This window comes from Balaenoptera physalus, assembly GCF_965194825.1.
Source record: "Balaenoptera physalus genome assembly, chromosome: 16".
Lineage (NCBI taxonomy): Eukaryota > Metazoa > Chordata > Mammalia > Artiodactyla > Balaenopteridae > Balaenoptera > Balaenoptera physalus.
The window spans coordinates 38,052,846-38,070,276 of NC_138898.1; the positions used below are offsets into that span (position 1 = coordinate 38,052,846).

The window sequence follows — 17,431 nt, forward strand, 5'->3', positions numbered from 1 at the left end:
CATTGAAGTCTTAACGGCTACTTTCAAATCAGTGTGCCCAAAACAGAAGTCCTCAACTTCACTCCAGATCTATGTCTTATCTTAGGTTCTAAATCTTCGTGAATCCAACAGTCACCAATTGTTTGAGTTTACCATTAATATCTTGCATTTCTGTCCATTCCTCCACTCTTATTGATGCTGCCTAAGTTTCTGTCCTCAGCTTTCATGCCTTGGTTGTTCCAATAACCTTTCAATCAATTTCCTATTGCCTTCTCTCTCATTCATTCAATCTTTCATGTTTTCTATTAGCTATTAAGTGAGTAGCAGGTACTGTAACAGTGAGCAAGCTGCAGCTCCTGCCCTCAGGGGTTTGCAGTTCCCTGGAGGAGAGAGACAAATAAACAACTACTTTATAAGTTTACATTTTTACCCCTTTACTCCACTCTCTATACTCAGCTAAATTCATTTGCACACAGCAAATCTTATTATAGAATTACCTCTAAAATGCTTTTACAGTGCCCTGTTGCTTTCAGGACTTAACTTTATTCCCCTAATTTGCCAAATACAAACCATCCACGGCTAAACCTCTGCAGTGAAGTTTTAACACCTTTGTTTGGGTCAACAATACTGAACTATATTAAAATCCCAGGAACATAAAGTCTGTGGCCACAGTGCTTGTGCTGACTTTGCACTAAACCCCCTTCTTCAACTGGCGAATCCTACAGGCCCTTACACACCTCGCACAGTTGCCATCTTTTCCACAAAGCCTTCATTGATTTCAGCTCTAGGTTGGTGCCCGCCCTCAGTTCTTCTGTTGAATGGTTTGCAAATTTTAGCCACAGCATGACTTTCTTGGGGAAGGGAAGAATCTGCATATTAGAGACTAATTCAGCGTCTCTTCAATGAATGAATAATGAACTGCCATTATTGCCAAGTTAGGAAACCAATCGGATGAATAAGCAGAAGAGGTGCCATGTTTAATAAATTGAAGTCATCTGCAGACTTATTACAGAGGGTAGAAAGTATTCCATTATTGTTTACACTGGTGGCTGAGAAGTACCACAACGATTCATTTGGAAAGATGATCAGTTACTTGAAAAGTCTATATTCATGATTTCTGCTAACAGGGATTCGGATATTTCAATTTCTTAGTATACTAGAACCAGAGGAGACACTTCCCTGAAGATAGTTTATCACTTATTCCTTGTGAGTACACTCTCATATAGTTTTTTCTATTTTATGGGTTCGATTTTAATCAAGTTATGCTTAATTTTCTTACAGTGTGTTAAACCCCAAATCAGAGAAGTTCTCTTATTTCAAACTTGGCTGAAAACTTAGAGGAAAAAAACATTTATTTCATCAGATTATTTTTATTAAGTGGGACTCTTGGTAATCTAAAATGCTTTGTATTTATTTTCTTGTAGCATTTTATTTTCCAAATGACCTGTGAACGAACCAGTGCCAAAGAGAGAAAGCAGGAGAGCTATCACTTCATTGAAGGAAAATATTCTGCTGAATGTTGTTTTTAGGAGAGCATCTTTTCCAAATCAGGAGGGAACTCATTATTCAGGACATCGGTTTGAATCTTATGAAAAGTGTGGCTTTGACAGTCTTCACCTTCTCCCCTCCCCAAGCCTGTGGTGTCAGTAGCGTTTATGAGGTTCCTTCTTCACAATTGGCATCGTTTTGGGATTTAGCAAGTTTCTTTTAGCTTTGTGTTGAAAAAGTGCTGGCTAAGTATGTTAATTATTAGATATATGATTTTTCAGATTTGAATGGAGACAACATGTAGAAGGGTGACAGTTTAGTTATTGCAGCTGCTGGGAAAATTTTTTCACGATAGCCCTGTGGAAATACAGATGAATATTTCCTTTTATTTAGAGCCTTTTTGGACCTGTGAGGCCCTCCGAGAATCTCCAGTCTGGCCTCATTCTGTCCATTTTTCATTCCCTTTGAAAGAATTTCAAAGTAACTGGGTAAAGTTCCTCTCCCATCTGTCATAAGTAACACACAGAGATTTTTTTGTACAGCTATCAGAGGAAAAGGAGGAAGTTTAAAAGCACAGATGATTTGGGTATTAATACCTGTCCTGAAAGTGACTCTGCTTGAACCAAGCTCTCTTGAACCGTTCTGTCACATGTTAATTTTTATTTTCTCAGCTTGAATTTGTAAACATGACAGACCAACAGGTTTTACATCAAGGTTGACAACCAGAAGGAATCCACTTCTCAATTCAGAGCAGCAAATGCGTTTGAAAAACCTTCTGGAAAAGTTCCACTTTTTATCAAACCAAAGCCGTCCCAGCTTTTTTTTTTTTTTTTTTTTAGTTTTTTAATTGAAGTATATGTACAATATATTTTGAAAAGTTATAATGTATACCTGATTTGTATCCAATATTTGCATGTAAGTTTTAAATATTCAACTAATACTAAAAGGCTTTAGTAAAAACTACACTCCCTTGCCTGGTCTGCAGTCCTGTTCCCCCACCCCAACTCCAGTGGGAACCACTTTCAACTTTTTTGCTATTTCTACTAGTAATTATTGACATATTTTTAAAGGATTGTACTGCTGTTTCTTGATCTATGTTAAATATTTTCTAAACACCTCCTGTTACAGAAGTTAAAGTATGTCATCTCTCACACACCCACACACGCACAACTTCCCTTTCCTTCTTCATCCCCTCCGTGTAAGGCTCTCCCAGCTTTGTTGGAGAGATGAAGGCATAAATTCCCTGGAAGGTATACCTCACTGCTAAATAGGTTTCTGGTCTAGAATATCTCAAGAGAAATTCCTGAAAGCAGCCTTTTGATTGTGAAAGGATGAGAAAGGATGTGATGCAAGGAACACAAGTACTAGTAAATCGGTGCTTCCTACCCTCATGAAAGGTGTAAGACCATCAGAAAGAAAGTCCCCCCTTTCCCCCCAGCAAACACGTGTGTGCGTTCACACACACACACACACACACACACACACACACACGAGAGTCAGAGACTGCAGGCTCTCTGGCCACGCTGTGGACTGGAATACATGAAAAATCACACAGTAAAGAAATAGTCAGTTCTTTGGTGTTTTTGAGTCTTGACTGGGTGCTCTGTGATATTTTAGAATCTTGTGACTCCCCAGGACACCTAAAGACCAGGCCTCAGACCCAGGTCCATTAGGGCTTAGGTAGTGTGCCCTGGGCTTTCTGATTCATGCAACCCTATTTCATTCTCTCAGCGATTTTGCAGGCTGGGTACCATTCCCACCCCTCCATACTCAGAGAACGGAATGATGAAAGCATTTACTTAAGGTCACAAGGTTGATCAGTAGTATAGACCCAAGTCTACATGGTACATCTGTGGTCAGTGAGGTGCATGGGACACAGTTCTCTCTCCCTTCTTTCTGATGGAGCTGTTTTTTTGTTTCAGGGTAGCAATGTGTCCACTTGAAAATACTCCTCTCCTTGGCCTCCCTGCAGCCAGGAGGGCTCACCCAGTTCTGACCAGGGAGACATAGGCTTCTTCCTCCTGATTCTTTCCTTTCCTTCCTGGACACTTGTAGCTGCTGTCTTGTGGTTGTGACAGTGAGAACCATACACTGAGGTTGGCAGGACAGGAAATGGAGGTGTTCAGTTTCTGGATGCCTTACTTGAGTGGCTTTATCAACCCTGATCAACTTCCCTATGAATTTCCTGTTAACTGAGAAAAGTAAGTGACTCTTTGGTTAAGTCACTTTGACGGCTGTTGTGGACTGAACTGTGTACCTCCAAAATTCATAGGTTGAAGCCCTACCCCTCAGTACCTCAGAATGTGACTGTATTTGGAGATAAGGCCTTAAAAGAGATAAATAAGGTTAAAATGAAGCTGTTAGACATAATCCAATCTGACTGGTATCCTTATAAGCAGAGATGTTAGGACGCAGGAGAGAGGGCAGGGGTGTGTGCATGCCTACAGAGGGAAGGCCATGTGAGGACGCGGTGAGGATGTGGCTGTCTTCACGCCAAGGAACGTTCCCAGAAAACAACCCTCGATCTTAGACCTCCAGCCTTCAGAACTGTTAAAAAAATAATTTCTGTTGTTTAAGCCACCTAGTCTGGTATTTTGTTGTTATGGCAGCCCTAGCAAAGGAATACAGTGGGGTTTCTTTTACATGCAGCTGAAAGCAGTCCTACTGATATAGAAACCAAACAAAGTATTACAGACCAAAATAATATAACTGATTTGAATTATTCCACTCTTTCTTTTTTATGAATGCTGTCTCCATAGCACTCATGGCACTATGCTCTGTCTGTTTACTTGTTTAACTTCTAGCGTCCCAGCCCTACACACACACGCACACACGCACACACACGCACGCGCACGCACACACACACACACATGCGCGTGCATGCGCGTACACACACACACAGAGCTTCCTTAGGCTGAGGTTGCCTATTTCTGTTTCCTCATTCACCTAGCACAATGTTTAGCACTCACATAGTCTGTTAAATAAATTATTTAAAACAATGAACTTGATAATATTTAGGAAAACAGAATGATCAAATTAGAATAATGATAAAAAACACATCTGCTCTTTTATCATTTCAAAATAATAATTTTGGTATTGGAACATATATTCCTAATTTCAAAAGGTGATTTTTGTCTCGCCTTGGCTTAGTTTACAGGGTGTTTGCTTTCCCTGAACTTTCATAAGTCAGTTTGTTTACGGGAAAGGATTAGATAAATCATGTATTTCCTTTAGTCTGTTTACCTATATATCTATCCATCATCTATTTTTCCTCTGTGAATTTCCCATCCTTCTTTAAGGTATCTTAGGGTTGAAACATTTCACGTTAAACTTTCCATAATTAGGAACTTGAATCATTGCCTAACTTACAATTTGATAGGTAATGTGTAATTACGGAATTTCTCTGCTATCAATCTCAGTCCTGGGGTAAGTTTTTTTAAGCAAAATAAAAGTGGTTTGCTTCTTCTAACTTAACTTTTGAGTAGTCCAGGAAATATTTTAATTTCTCTTTAGGTAGTTGGTGCTTTTCTTTTCTAATATTCTTTTGTGGAGAATAAATTATGTGAACTTTCAGTAAGTGTAATGTAGTATTTTGCTGGATTTGGTACTTTTTAAACAGTATCTAGTGCTATTTTCTTAAATCATGCAGAAATTTCATAGTTTACATATGATATATTCAATATTTCGTTTAAAATACTCTACCCAGAACCTGACATAGCTACAACATAGAATGGGGTCAAGATAATATGATGTCTTGACTCATTTATGTGCATTAAGTTTCAGTGACCACATGAATTCATTTGAATTTATTTGAATAAACTAATTTTGAGCCTTTTGGTGCTTTCAAGTGTTCATAATTATTCTCAATTTTAAAATTAGATTTGTGCAGGACCTAACACACAGTAGGCTCTTAAGTGTCTCCTAAAATTAGTATGAAAGATGCGGACATTGACCGCATACTGTTTTTCCACTTCTCTTCCTTATTTGATGGTTTTGTACGTCTTATTTTGGATTTGTATGCATTCTGCTGTTTCTAAAATTGGTAGCCAAGCGATGCATTTTTTAACATTAATTATCAAGTTTTGTCTTACTTTTAAATTTCATGTGGTTTGTGAGGCGGCACTGTGGGCAGCTGTTTACCTTGCTGACACCCACTTTCCTGGGTTGAAAATATGTTGACCTTGACTATAACCTTGACTATAAGAGAGTTTAGGAGAGTTGCCTAGACTCTGAAAACATGAAGCCCAGTGTGATTGTAAATGCCTACTCCTATAACATGCTCAATTATGTAATAAAAATAATCCAGAAAGTTGTCAAGTTTCTTGAACATTATATACAGGGATTCACCTTATACAGTACAGACTTACCCATGAGAAAGAGTTCCTTTTCTGAATAATCTTTCACCAAACTGAAGGTTGGCCTTACAGTCCTGAGGCTGTGACTCTCTGGTCATCTGGAGGAATGTCTCTTTCTTCTTTGAACAAGATGATATGTTTAAACATTTTGGTTTTTTTTTTTGGAGGAATGTGTTAAATTGTGTCCATTGGATGACTCATTTTGTAGTGTAAAAAATGATATGAATAAAATTATCATTGAAATTTCTACCCTGTCTGCTTTACTCACTTAGACAATATGACCTTACAGAGTTAGGCAAAGCTAACATGGCAGAAGAAAAAGTGATTATCTGAAACACATTTTATCTAGATTGAAAAGAATGTGTTTTATAGTTGAGGATCCCATACAGAAAATACCTTCCTAGACTTACTCTCAAGTGTAGATAGCATCAGTGTATTGGGAAGGGAACCAACATTTTTCAAGTGCTTAGTAAAGGTCACGCATTCCACCAGGTACTTACAATTGGGCATAACGCATCTGGGAGACAGCTTAACAAAATGGTTGTGAGTGTGTATTGTGGGGTCCTAGCTTTGTCACTGACTAGCTGGGTAAGTTACTGTCCTCTTCTTCCTCATCGTCATCTTTTCCATAAATCCTGTGAGAGAGGTGACGGTATTCCCATTCTGTAGATAAGGAGACTGAGGCCCATTTAAGTAATTTGTTCAGGGCTACACAACTAGCAAGTTGCAGTGCTTGAATCTGGAGCCAGACCCAGCTCAGGCACACCCCACCCCTCTACCCTTCCCCCCTCCCCCCCACTAAGGCTGTTTCTGGGTAGCTAATGAGTTAATGGTTTTGACCAAGTAGGCTGGTTGCTTTCGTGTCAAATGAGCTCAGATTTGGGGCACTGGTTATATGAAAAAGGCTCTGAAAAAGAAATTGGGAGAAGTGACTTGTAAGTGACCATTCTCTTAGCTAAGTGACCTTGAGCAAGTCGTCTGTCTCAGTTTTCTTATCTCTTGTACCATTCTTTCAGATTTACTGTTTTATCATCATGAAGTGTTAGTCTTTGTCTCTAGTAATACCCCCTTGTGTTGAAGTCTGTCTTATATTAATATAGCTGGTTCAGCTGTTTTATGCTCAGTGTTTGCATGCATGGTATAACTTTTTTTTTCTAATCTATCTGTGTTTCTGTTTAAACTGTTTCTTTGCAGAGAGTGCATAGTTGATGTATAGTTGATTCTAGCTTTATTATTATTATTATTATTATTTTATCCATTCTGACAATCTTTGCCATTTGAATGGAATGTTTAGTCCATTTATATATATTTTAAATTTTTTTATAAATTTATTTATTTATTTATGGCTGCTTTGGGTCTTCATTGCCGTACGCGGGCTTTCTTTAGTTGCGGTGAGCGGGGACTACTCTTCGTTATGGTGCACGGGCTTCTCATTGCAGTGGCTTCTCTTGTTGCGGAGCATGGGCTCTAGGCGCCCGGGCTTCAGTAGTTGTGGCATGCAAGCTTCAGTAGTGTGGCTCGCGGGCTCTAGAGCACAGGCTCAGTAGTTGTGGTGCACGGGCTTAGTTGCTCCAAGGCATGTGGGATATACCCGGACCAGGACTCAAACCCGTGTCCCCTGAATTGGCAGGCGGATTCTTAACTACTGTGCCACCAGGGAAGCCCCTCCATTTACACTTAAAGTTGTTATTAATATGGTTATATTCTTGAGTTAAAGTCTTAAGAGTTATATTAAATTTACATTTTGATTTTCTATATAGTCTTACTTTTCTTTCTCTTTTAACTTTATGAAAAATAATCTTTAATAGGTTGAATACTTATTAGTGTAGCTGGTTTGTCGAATGTGTCACTCTTAATAAGACACAAACAGAAAATAGCTTTATTCTTCTTTTAAAAGTGTTGGAAAATCTAATTTAAAATATTAGAAAATGTAGTACAATGTAAATAAAATTTCCATTTTCTTGTCCAGTTTATAGCTTCTCCCCTTTTCCATACTCAGGCCTGAACCCCAGCTTGGTGATGATCATCAACAAGGAAGAAGGGTCATTTCTCCTTCTGTACTTCTTTCTGCCCACTGTCTCTGGCTCCTCCAGAGTTGGCAGGGGCAGAAAAGGGGCCAAGGCTGTTGCAGTTAGCTGGTGCTATTGTTTTCATGGCCAGTGCTTTCTCATACGCAGCCTAATGTGTTCTTGGGAGATCTTATGCAGGGTCCATCTCTACCATGCCATTTTTGGATGTGGGCAGTGCAGCTCCTGAGTGACCACTTATGCCGTGCAGCTCCTGTCCTCCAGTGGTATCACTGGAGTATCCCTGAGTGCCTGTCTAGGCAGCCCACTTGGGTAGAGACCTATCAGGATCACTCAGACCTCATTACCTCCATGGGATCCACTTGGTCCACAGGAAAACTCACATGTTAGCACCATCAAACTCAGTTCCGCTTTCTCTGAGGCTCTGTTGCCTTGTCCTACGATTGCAGGCAGCATCCGCCAGGCTTGAGGGCTCCATCCTCACACATGTGCCACCGAGCAGGCTGTGAGTTTCTGCACTGAGGCAAGCTTCCAGCCAGGGAATAGATGATCAACCTCCCTCATTGCAGAGAACCCCAAGGTATAAGGGTTGTTTTGGGCATTTGATCTGAGCTGGTCGAGAGGGAAAAAAAAGGGAACCACTGTCTGCTCCCGAGAATTTTCTTTGAAGAAGTGACTTCTGCAATGCAAGTTCTCATACATAGACTCTGGGGGTGACCTCTGGACTGGTTTGACCATGTGTAGCAAGTCCTGTGGTCTGGTCCTGTGACCAGAACTCATCACCTATTGTCTTTAGCATTGAGACTTTAGATGAAAATTTGAAATGATAGGAAACTTTCCATCCAACTTCTGTTGAAAAGAATTTAAAAGTTATTGGCTTAACTGGCAAGATACACAGAGAAGCGTTATACCTTCAGTTACGTTTAGAACTTGTGAACTACCACACTCTAATCTTTTCCCTTCACAGTAATGAGAAATACTTAGTACAAAATAAATGCTTAATGAATCGACTCATGGTGATTTGGGGTTATTGGTCTCTGGGGAAGGTAAGGGTGACCAGTATAATAAGAGGAATGAGGTTTCTAATCTGCAACGCTCTTTACTAATTTGGTTAAACAGTTGGTCACTTAAGTGGAAAAAAAAACACCAAAACTATTGTTAGCTCAATCAAACTAGTTGGTCAGGTTGGCTAAGGTAGCTAAAACCTGAAACTGGGTTGACAGGCTTCCCTGGTGGAAATCTTTAAACCGTGCAGTTCATATATATATTTATACATATATGTATATATAAAAGATGTATGTATATGTAATATGTGTATATAAGTGTATATGCTTATATACTGTATATGTATATAACATGTATATAGCATATGTATATAACATAGATATATATTTTTATAGTCCTGATAAAGCTGTCAGAGAAAGAGTTGACATATGGTGGGGTCACCCCAAATAGATTTTAAGAGTTGGCAAAGAATAAATAGCACAGTTGAAGGAGAATGGTTGGAACAGGAAACAGGTAATTTTCTAAATTTTTGGAGCAGATACAGATAAATATAAAAATGTATTTATCAGTTCATTAGTTAGCTTATTTTGAAGTAGAAAATAACCTTAAAACATTTAATATGGTTTTGTACTAGAATCTATAGGTGACAATATGATAAGAAGTTATTTTAAAGGTATAAATTTAATTATCAATATATTTTCTAAATATATTAACTTGCATTATTTATTTCACAGTAGTGATTTATGTGAATAAAAAGGAGATTATATATCAGTAGTGTCTAAGATTAAAGAAGTAACTCTGGAGCTTGTAACAATAATACATGATCATGCTAAAAATATTGGAGAATAACTGAAGAACACAAAAAAGGCATCAAAAGTGCTTGCTTTTAATCTAATCATAAACAGACAACCATTATAGGCCAGAATGAGAAACACCAGATTGCTTCTTGTTTATTGATACATTTTTTTCCACAAGTTATATAAAATTGGCCTTTTCATGGCAGAACTTCCTTTGATCTATATTTAATCAGCTCAATTATTTTTCTGTTAAAGACTAATAAGAATTCCCTTTCATGTCCAGGAAGCTGCACCAAGATTGTGTCCAGTATCATCAGAAATCTGCTAAATATAACTTCTCAAACTTTATTTGTAGAGTAGATTTTCGTGTAAATTTTTGAGCCTTAGTCAGTTGTTATGAATTACTTTAAGGTGCAAAAAAAAAGAAGTAAGGAAAGTGAGCTGGTGCCTAAGAAAAGAGGTATTTTAATGTTTAAGGCTTTTTTTAGTTCAAGCTCTGGAACTTCTTATGGCAGTTAATTTAATGTGAACCTCAATATTTTTTTTTTCTGTAAATGGGGCAGTGTCTGGCTGCTGGTGGGGTCAAATGCAAGGGGGAATATGAATGATTTTGGCCTATTTTTCTGGGTGTACTTTAAGCAAAGTAAGCAATTGTGAAGGGAGTCAATTTGCTAGAAAGCTTGGAGTTTTGGGCAAGAGATTTAAAAGGAGAAGTTTTGTACAGAGATCTGCTTTAAGCATCTTTAAGCAAAGGGGTAAAAGTATCTTTACCCCGTTTCTTTTATTATAAGGCCCGTCTTTGAAAATGATTAGCCTTTGGTGAAGATTGAACACTTTGAAAAATAACTTTGTAGAGGAAAAACTGTGTGTGCAATAGTGGTATTTAACTGAGAATACACTTTTTCTTTATCATGGGAAAGTATTGAAATGGGTTAGCTGAAAAAAAAAGAGTAGTTTACCTTCCTAAAGATAATTCAGTCATTATTTAGAAGAAGACCCCAGGTCCTTATACTAATGATTTTTTTTTTTCACCAAAGATCTGTGTATGGAACATTTGAAAATGATAGATAACTAATAAAAGGGGGAGGAAAAAATGGAAACATGTTTTATCACATAAGAACCATCCCACAGTAAGTTTGGCTCCTAACACATTTTTTAGGTTTAAAAAAAAATGGATATTAGATAGCTGTCCTGATAGAAATGGTGACTTGCAAAATACTCTGTATTGTTTAAAAATTGGTGGAAGAGTTAACCTGAAATAGCAGAGCAAAGAAGCTTGTGATTAGGCTAATACAGTTATGTTTTTCATCTTTGCGCGTATCTCACAGACTGTGCACGTATTGTGTCAAAATGATTACCAAATGTTTCAGGGGTGGTGAGTCTATTTCTTCTCCATGAGAATTTATGAAGTTGTTAAATTAGGTTTCTTTGGAGTCATAACAATTTATTTCATTAAGATGTTTACTGGATAAATATTTCCACTAAATTTTCATCAGTTTCGAAGAGGTATTATTTATTCAATGAAAAGTGTTAGCAGTCTGTTGCAAAATACATCCTTTTTTTTTTTTTTTCCTCAACAGTGGATTTTTTTCCCCCTTTGGTTCAAATGAGTCTCTTACTTTAAACTGCTTCAATAGATCTGGTATCTTGTGTGCACAGAAGCCGTGGGTTTTATTGTAAGCCCACCCACTGACATCTCCAAGGCACATACATGCAAGCTGCCATGCGTGTGTTTACTATACATGGACGGGGCGGGGAGGGCTGTTGATTTCTAAGAGAAACTGAAGCCCTTGGCACATAGGTTTATTTTGCATCATTTCTAGGTCATATAAGTACACAGTGACTTTTTTTTGGGGGGGGGGGAAACATGCTGTAGGTATGTAGCTCCTTTGTAATTCCTTACAGCTGTCAAATGAGCTAGAGGTTAGTGTCTGTGTCATGCCAAACCATGTCTGATTAGTGACATGGGCAAACAGTAATTGTTCTTGAGGTTACAGTGGACCCTTACCCTGCATATATGATTTTGAGGCCATAAACTGAAGGTTCTCGTGAATGTTATATCAGCTAACGTATACAGTTTATAAACAATATTTTAGTAAAGACCAAAGTGAGGAAGCAGCGTGATAAAGCAGAAAAGTGAGAGCTGACATTCCTGGGTTTGAATATCAGGTCTGCCTTTTAGCGGGTATGTGACCCTGGTTTAGCTCCCTAGCTCCCTCTGAACTTGTCCTGGTCTGAAAGGGGAGACCCTAGTGACTAACTGGGATGTGGGGGTGTGTTGTGGAGATTAATGAAATACTGGACGTAAAGTCCCTAACACATCACCTGGCTTAAAATAGTTTCTTCCTAAGTGTAGGTCTTTCCCCTTTTCTTTTCTTTTCTTCTCGTAGACATTTGAATTAAATATGTTATGTTGGGTCACTTGAACAGTTCATACAACTCATTATATTTCTAGAAAAATCATGATCCCAGATTTGATTTTATTTTTTGGGGATTGCATGCTTTTCATAAAATCTCTTGGAAAAGGAATCTGTACGTTGCTTTGCTCATTTCTTCATTCAGCGGCTGTCAGTACTTGTTACACGCCAGCTTTCCTGAGCTCTAGGATTTTATGTTCCATCAAGAGACATCAACAATTAAGAGAGAAATGACTGTAGAATTTTACGTTCCGCAGGAGGTACATTGCTGGGGCCCCGTAGAAGCCCGAAGTAGGGGCCTCTGAACCAGGATACCCTTCAAGCCCTCAAGAGGTGCCCTCCTGTTCTTGTTTTCTGTTTTTCAGAGATGTTTCATTTCTGATGTTTAGTTTAGCCAGACCTCTAAATATTCCCTTTCCTTCTTTGTTGAGACATACATGTTTTGAAGACTGTCTTAAGTTAGAAGATCCTCCATTTCTTGATCATTGGGATAGTACTACTCTCTTTTCCTGACGGCTGCCTGCCCTTAAGCTTGTTGGCATTTTAGTGTGAGGGATCCTCTTGGCAAGTGGGAACTGTTGATGAGGTCAGCGATGATTACATTAACCCTGTTACTGGACAGTTATTTGGAGCATCACAGCCACTGGAAGTAGAAGCAGCTTCTGAGAACACAGGGGGGAAGGTAAATTATATCTGGTGTTTGTTAGAATATTTCTGCCTGTGAGTTATAGAAAACAGCAGCTTAAACTCAAAGAAGTCACACCTAACATGAAGTGCGAGGTTAGGAATCCAGACATTTTGGGAGGGGCAGCATCTCAGCCATGCCACTGAGAACCAGGCTCTTTCTGTCTTTCACTCTTTATCATCTGGCTTTTGTCCCCATGGTGATGAGATGGCTCTGCACCGTCCAGAAGCTATTCCCAAGAAGGTGGGAAGGGGATGTCTTCATATCTTGATTGCAGACTTTCTCAGAGCCTTCTTTCTTGCATCTCATTGGTCAAAACTGTGTCACATGGCTTCCCCTTCATTTTCCTAAGGGTGTCTGGGGAACAGACCATTTTAGCCTGACATATTGCCTCCCCCTCCAGAAGAAAATTAAGGTTATGAATGTTGGTTAGACAAATAGCCATGACCACTGTACCTGGGGATTTTATTTTTGTCATTTCTAATGATCTTTGATTTAGATTTCATGATGTGGTATAAGTAACCACCTCATTCATTCTTTTATCTGACAAATATTTATTAAATGCATAAGACTTTGTATTATACTATTCCAAATTTAATAAAACTAGGCCTCGAATTATGGCTGCTTGAATGAAAAATATGTGAGTATGGGTGTAAGCTAATGGAAGTTTCTCTTAGCTCATGTAGTAAATTGCTGGAACCGTGATTTTCAAATTGACAAAAACTCAGTTTTGTTTAGCTGACCTCCATCGCGCAACTCGTTCGTAATTATTACCCCCACACTCCCTTCTCTGACCCTCAGTCCTTTTATACCAATAAATTTGGAGGTCTGCCTCCTAAGGCCAAGTTGCACTGGTTTTCCCCTAATACTCCCTTTTCCAGCTTTTATGTGCTTATCCATTAAGTCAGACAAATTTCCTTTTCAGAATTTGGCATTGTTTCTTTACTGGAAAGGAAACAGGTTGTTTTAGGCCTGGAAAACTTGAAAAAGAAAACAGAAAACCGTCAACTACTTTTTTTTTTTTTTTTTTTCAAATCATCAAATCCCATGTTAGGATTTTCAGTGTTGGGTCTTGTGCATACTCTGGTCAGAGGGAACCAAAGTTTGTTCTTGTCCCGGTTCATCTTTGAAGCAGGCGTGGCACATCTTGACACATGGTCTTTCCCAAAACCATGACATAAATCTGCTTTTTAACTTATGTCCAGAATTAGATTTCCAGTAGTGGTGTCTGGAAGGGTCAGTCAGTCAAATTCCAAGGCTGTGAGGATGATTTTACTTGGTATGTGACTTTCCCCGTTTATTGTGGAAACTGGACTCTGGCCTTTTATAACCCCTTCTAGTTTCTTCCAAATTCTGGCCAAATCAGTGGTTTTCATATATAAAGTGCCCATATTTTGGCTGATTCCCAGTGACAGATCTCTCAGGTAGCATAAGTGGTTTGGAGATATGATGGTTTATATCTGTGGTCCCAAAGTTTGCACCAATAAAGGACGCTTTTTTTTTTTTTTTTAATGGTGTCCTCTCAGATCTCTTGTTTAATAGGATATTTGTTCATGACACAGATCATGTTGATATTAGTTGTAGGTCATCCATTTTCCCACTTATATTAATCAAAGGCATATTAACTACCAACAATTTCTGACAAGCATGAGATAACCAGTGTTTCTATGTTGATATCACTTATTTCAAATCAGAGATACTTAAAATAAAAAAAAAAAGAAGCTTTATTATAGTTAAACACATACCTCTAATTTGGCTTTTGAAATATTGAAAGGAAGCTTTAAGGCCATTATTACTTCATTTATAAAACCATAACTGCAGGCTGTTCATTTTTCCTAGTGTGATATTCAATTAAAAATGTTTTTGCTTATTTCCCTAGATTTTCCATTTTTGGTGAAGGGTGTTTGGAAAACAAGGTTATGTTATTTATGGTCTGTGTATTCCTCTCTTTCTCATATTTTCACACATGAGTTTCGTTGGGTGATCATTCGTTTTAACTTTTTGTCATGGAAAATTTTAAATTTAAAAGTAGAACAAATATTATAATGAACCTTCATGTGTTCATCGTTAAACTACAGCAAACTCATGGTCACTTTTGTTTCATCTCTCACTTCCCATCTACGACCCCAACTGGATTGTTTGGAGACAAATCCTAGATATCATATTTTTTTCTGGACAGCCAGTTATGAATTAAAGATCTGCAAGGAGCCCCATCCCAGTGGTTACTAAGCCAGAGATTAGGGTTTGGCTCAGTGTGTGCATGTTGACCCATGTTTCTAGATTAGTCATCAATCTGTCTTGGCTTTCTTTTGTTAGCAGGACTTATCTGCATCTGCGATTTCAGAAAATAGAATGGGCAGCTATGACACTTAATACTACACTGGCAGTGAGAGAGTAATGCTGGCTGATGTCTAAGTTAAGGAAGCAGGAGAGAAGAGGTCCCAGATGCTCGTTTTAATCTAGGGATTCCATGTGGGGAATTGGTGTTGCTTTAAAGCAAAGAGGTTCTGGAGCTAAATGTAGCCAAGAGGGTCGTATTCAGCCTTGGCTCTTTGCAGGCATGGGTGTGGTTTCAGGATTCATGCTCCTTAAGGTAAGATGTTGGGAGAATTTCTTATTTAAAGTTTAGAAAGGATTTTGATTGTCTGAAAAGAAGGGGCAGCCTAAAAACACACAGGCTAATCTAGGAGTCCCCATTGGATGTGTGTGTGTGTGTGTGTGTGTGTGTGTGTGTGTGTGTGGAGTCCTCTGGGCTGTGATTGCCTTGAATTTATGCCTTGGTGGTCATTTCAAATCGTTGGAGCTCTTTTGGTTCAGAAATCATGGTCATTGTTTCTGAATCTACACATCCCCCACTGGAAGTTAAATTACTTTTCACATGGAACCTAACGCATCAGGGTCAGAGTCAGAATTACATTCTTGTGAACATTATTCCATTAGCTGTTTTACTTAGATTTGGTGGAAATTGTTAATAGTAGTAAATGATTAACTTGCATTAAATTAAACCATTCCCTTCCTTATTTGGGCTTGAGTGTATAAGGCCAAAATATTAGAATAATTTAATGTACAACAAAAAGTAATTTTGAATAGAAAAGTTAGTATTTATTAGTGACTAATAGGTTTTTATGTCAACTATTTATTGTAAATAGTAAATATAAAATAAAACCAGAGGTATCCTTTTAAAAAATTTATTGAAGTATAGTTGATGTACAATGTTGTGTTAATTTCTACTATACAGCAAGGTGATTCAGTTATACACACACACACACACACACACACATATATATATATATATATATATACATTCTTTTTCATATTCTTTTCCATTATGGTTTACCACAGGATACTGAATTTAGTTCCCTGTGCTCTACAGTAGGACCTTGTTGTTTATCCATTGTATATATAATAGTTTGCATCTGCTAATCCCAAACTCCCAATCCACCCCCCATCCTACCCTCCCTCTTGGCAACCACAACTCTGTTCTCTATGACTGTGAGTCTGTTTCTGTTTCATAAAAGTTCATTTGTGTCATATTTTAGGTTGAGGGATCCTATTTTGCTTTACTTTCCTTTATATGTTTTTCTTAATCCAAAAGTCTAAGCTAAGAAAAACAGAGCCCTTAAATGGCTTATTGGTCTGGACAATAAAAAATGCTTTAACAGAAGGAGATAGTAGCTTATGATTCTGTTACATTACGTTACCTGCACAGGCTATTACAATCTCCTCACATCATTTCCCACTGGGAATATTGAAACAGGAGTGGAGTTTTATACATTTACTTCTTCATTTATACATTTACTTTGTGAAATTAAAATGTTTGAGGATATGACATTGGGATAGATGTGAAGTGAATATTCAAATTCTAATTTTGAAAAATTCCCATTTATTTTTCCCATTTGCTCCTAAGAAATCATCTTTTTTTTTTTTTTTTTTTTTTTTTGCGTGGCTTGCAGAATATTAGTTCTCCCACCAGGGATTGAACCCGGGCCCAAGGCAGTGAAAGTGTGGAATCTTAACCACTGGACCACCAGGAATTCCCAGAAATCAAGTCTTTGGAATCAAAATCTTTAACATATTTCATTTAGGTAGAAATTGAGAAATATTTTAAGTCTAAGATGATAGATTGCAGTTGTGAATGTTGTAACTGAAACCGTAACATGAGGAAATTATAGCCGGTCTTAAAAGTTCACCTTTGCTACTTTCTGTTATTAGTGGATAGTCTTTCTTCTTTTTTCCCCACAGGAAAAGATGGTTTCTTTATGCTATGGAATCCTGAAACATGATCTTTCTTAAAAAGGTAGGTGTCTGTGCTTTTAAAATTAACTTATTATGACTTTTAAAAAATTTTGTTATCTTGAATAAATTACAACCCAAGCTATTTAACTGAGGAGCCAATTTTAGGCAGCTAATGCATGCCATTGTAAGTTGAATTAAAACCTCAGATTCAGCTTTCTAAATTCAATATTGAGTTTTCCAGGCTTTTTAAAGAACGACTATTTTGAGTGAATAGCTGTTATCTACAGTAGTCAATGCATGTGATGTGTAATAAGTGAATGTCTCTCACTAGGCACATTTTTTATTGAAATAGACAATTTCAACCTATGTGGATGAAATATGTTCCTATTTTTTCAGTGGGTGACATCATTCTGGGAAGCCCAGAGAGTTTGGAAATAAACAA

At 37.8% G+C, this 17,431-nt stretch overlaps 1 protein-coding gene across 5 annotated transcripts in view; it reads left to right on the forward strand.

The window, feature by feature from the left end:
• PLCB4 (phospholipase C beta 4) overlaps window positions 1-17,431 on the forward strand; it is a 422,682-nt gene that overhangs the window by 10,398 nt on the left and 394,853 nt on the right. For 2 of the 5 annotated variants that reach the window (XM_082428193.1, XM_082428195.1), the window contains exon 2: window positions 16,996-17,050. The exons of the other annotated variants lie outside the window; for them this stretch is intronic. The gene's annotated coding sequence lies outside the window, so the exon portion shown is untranslated. The remainder of the gene's footprint in view (window positions 1-16,995; window positions 17,051-17,431) is intronic. 5 annotated transcript variants of the gene reach the window in all.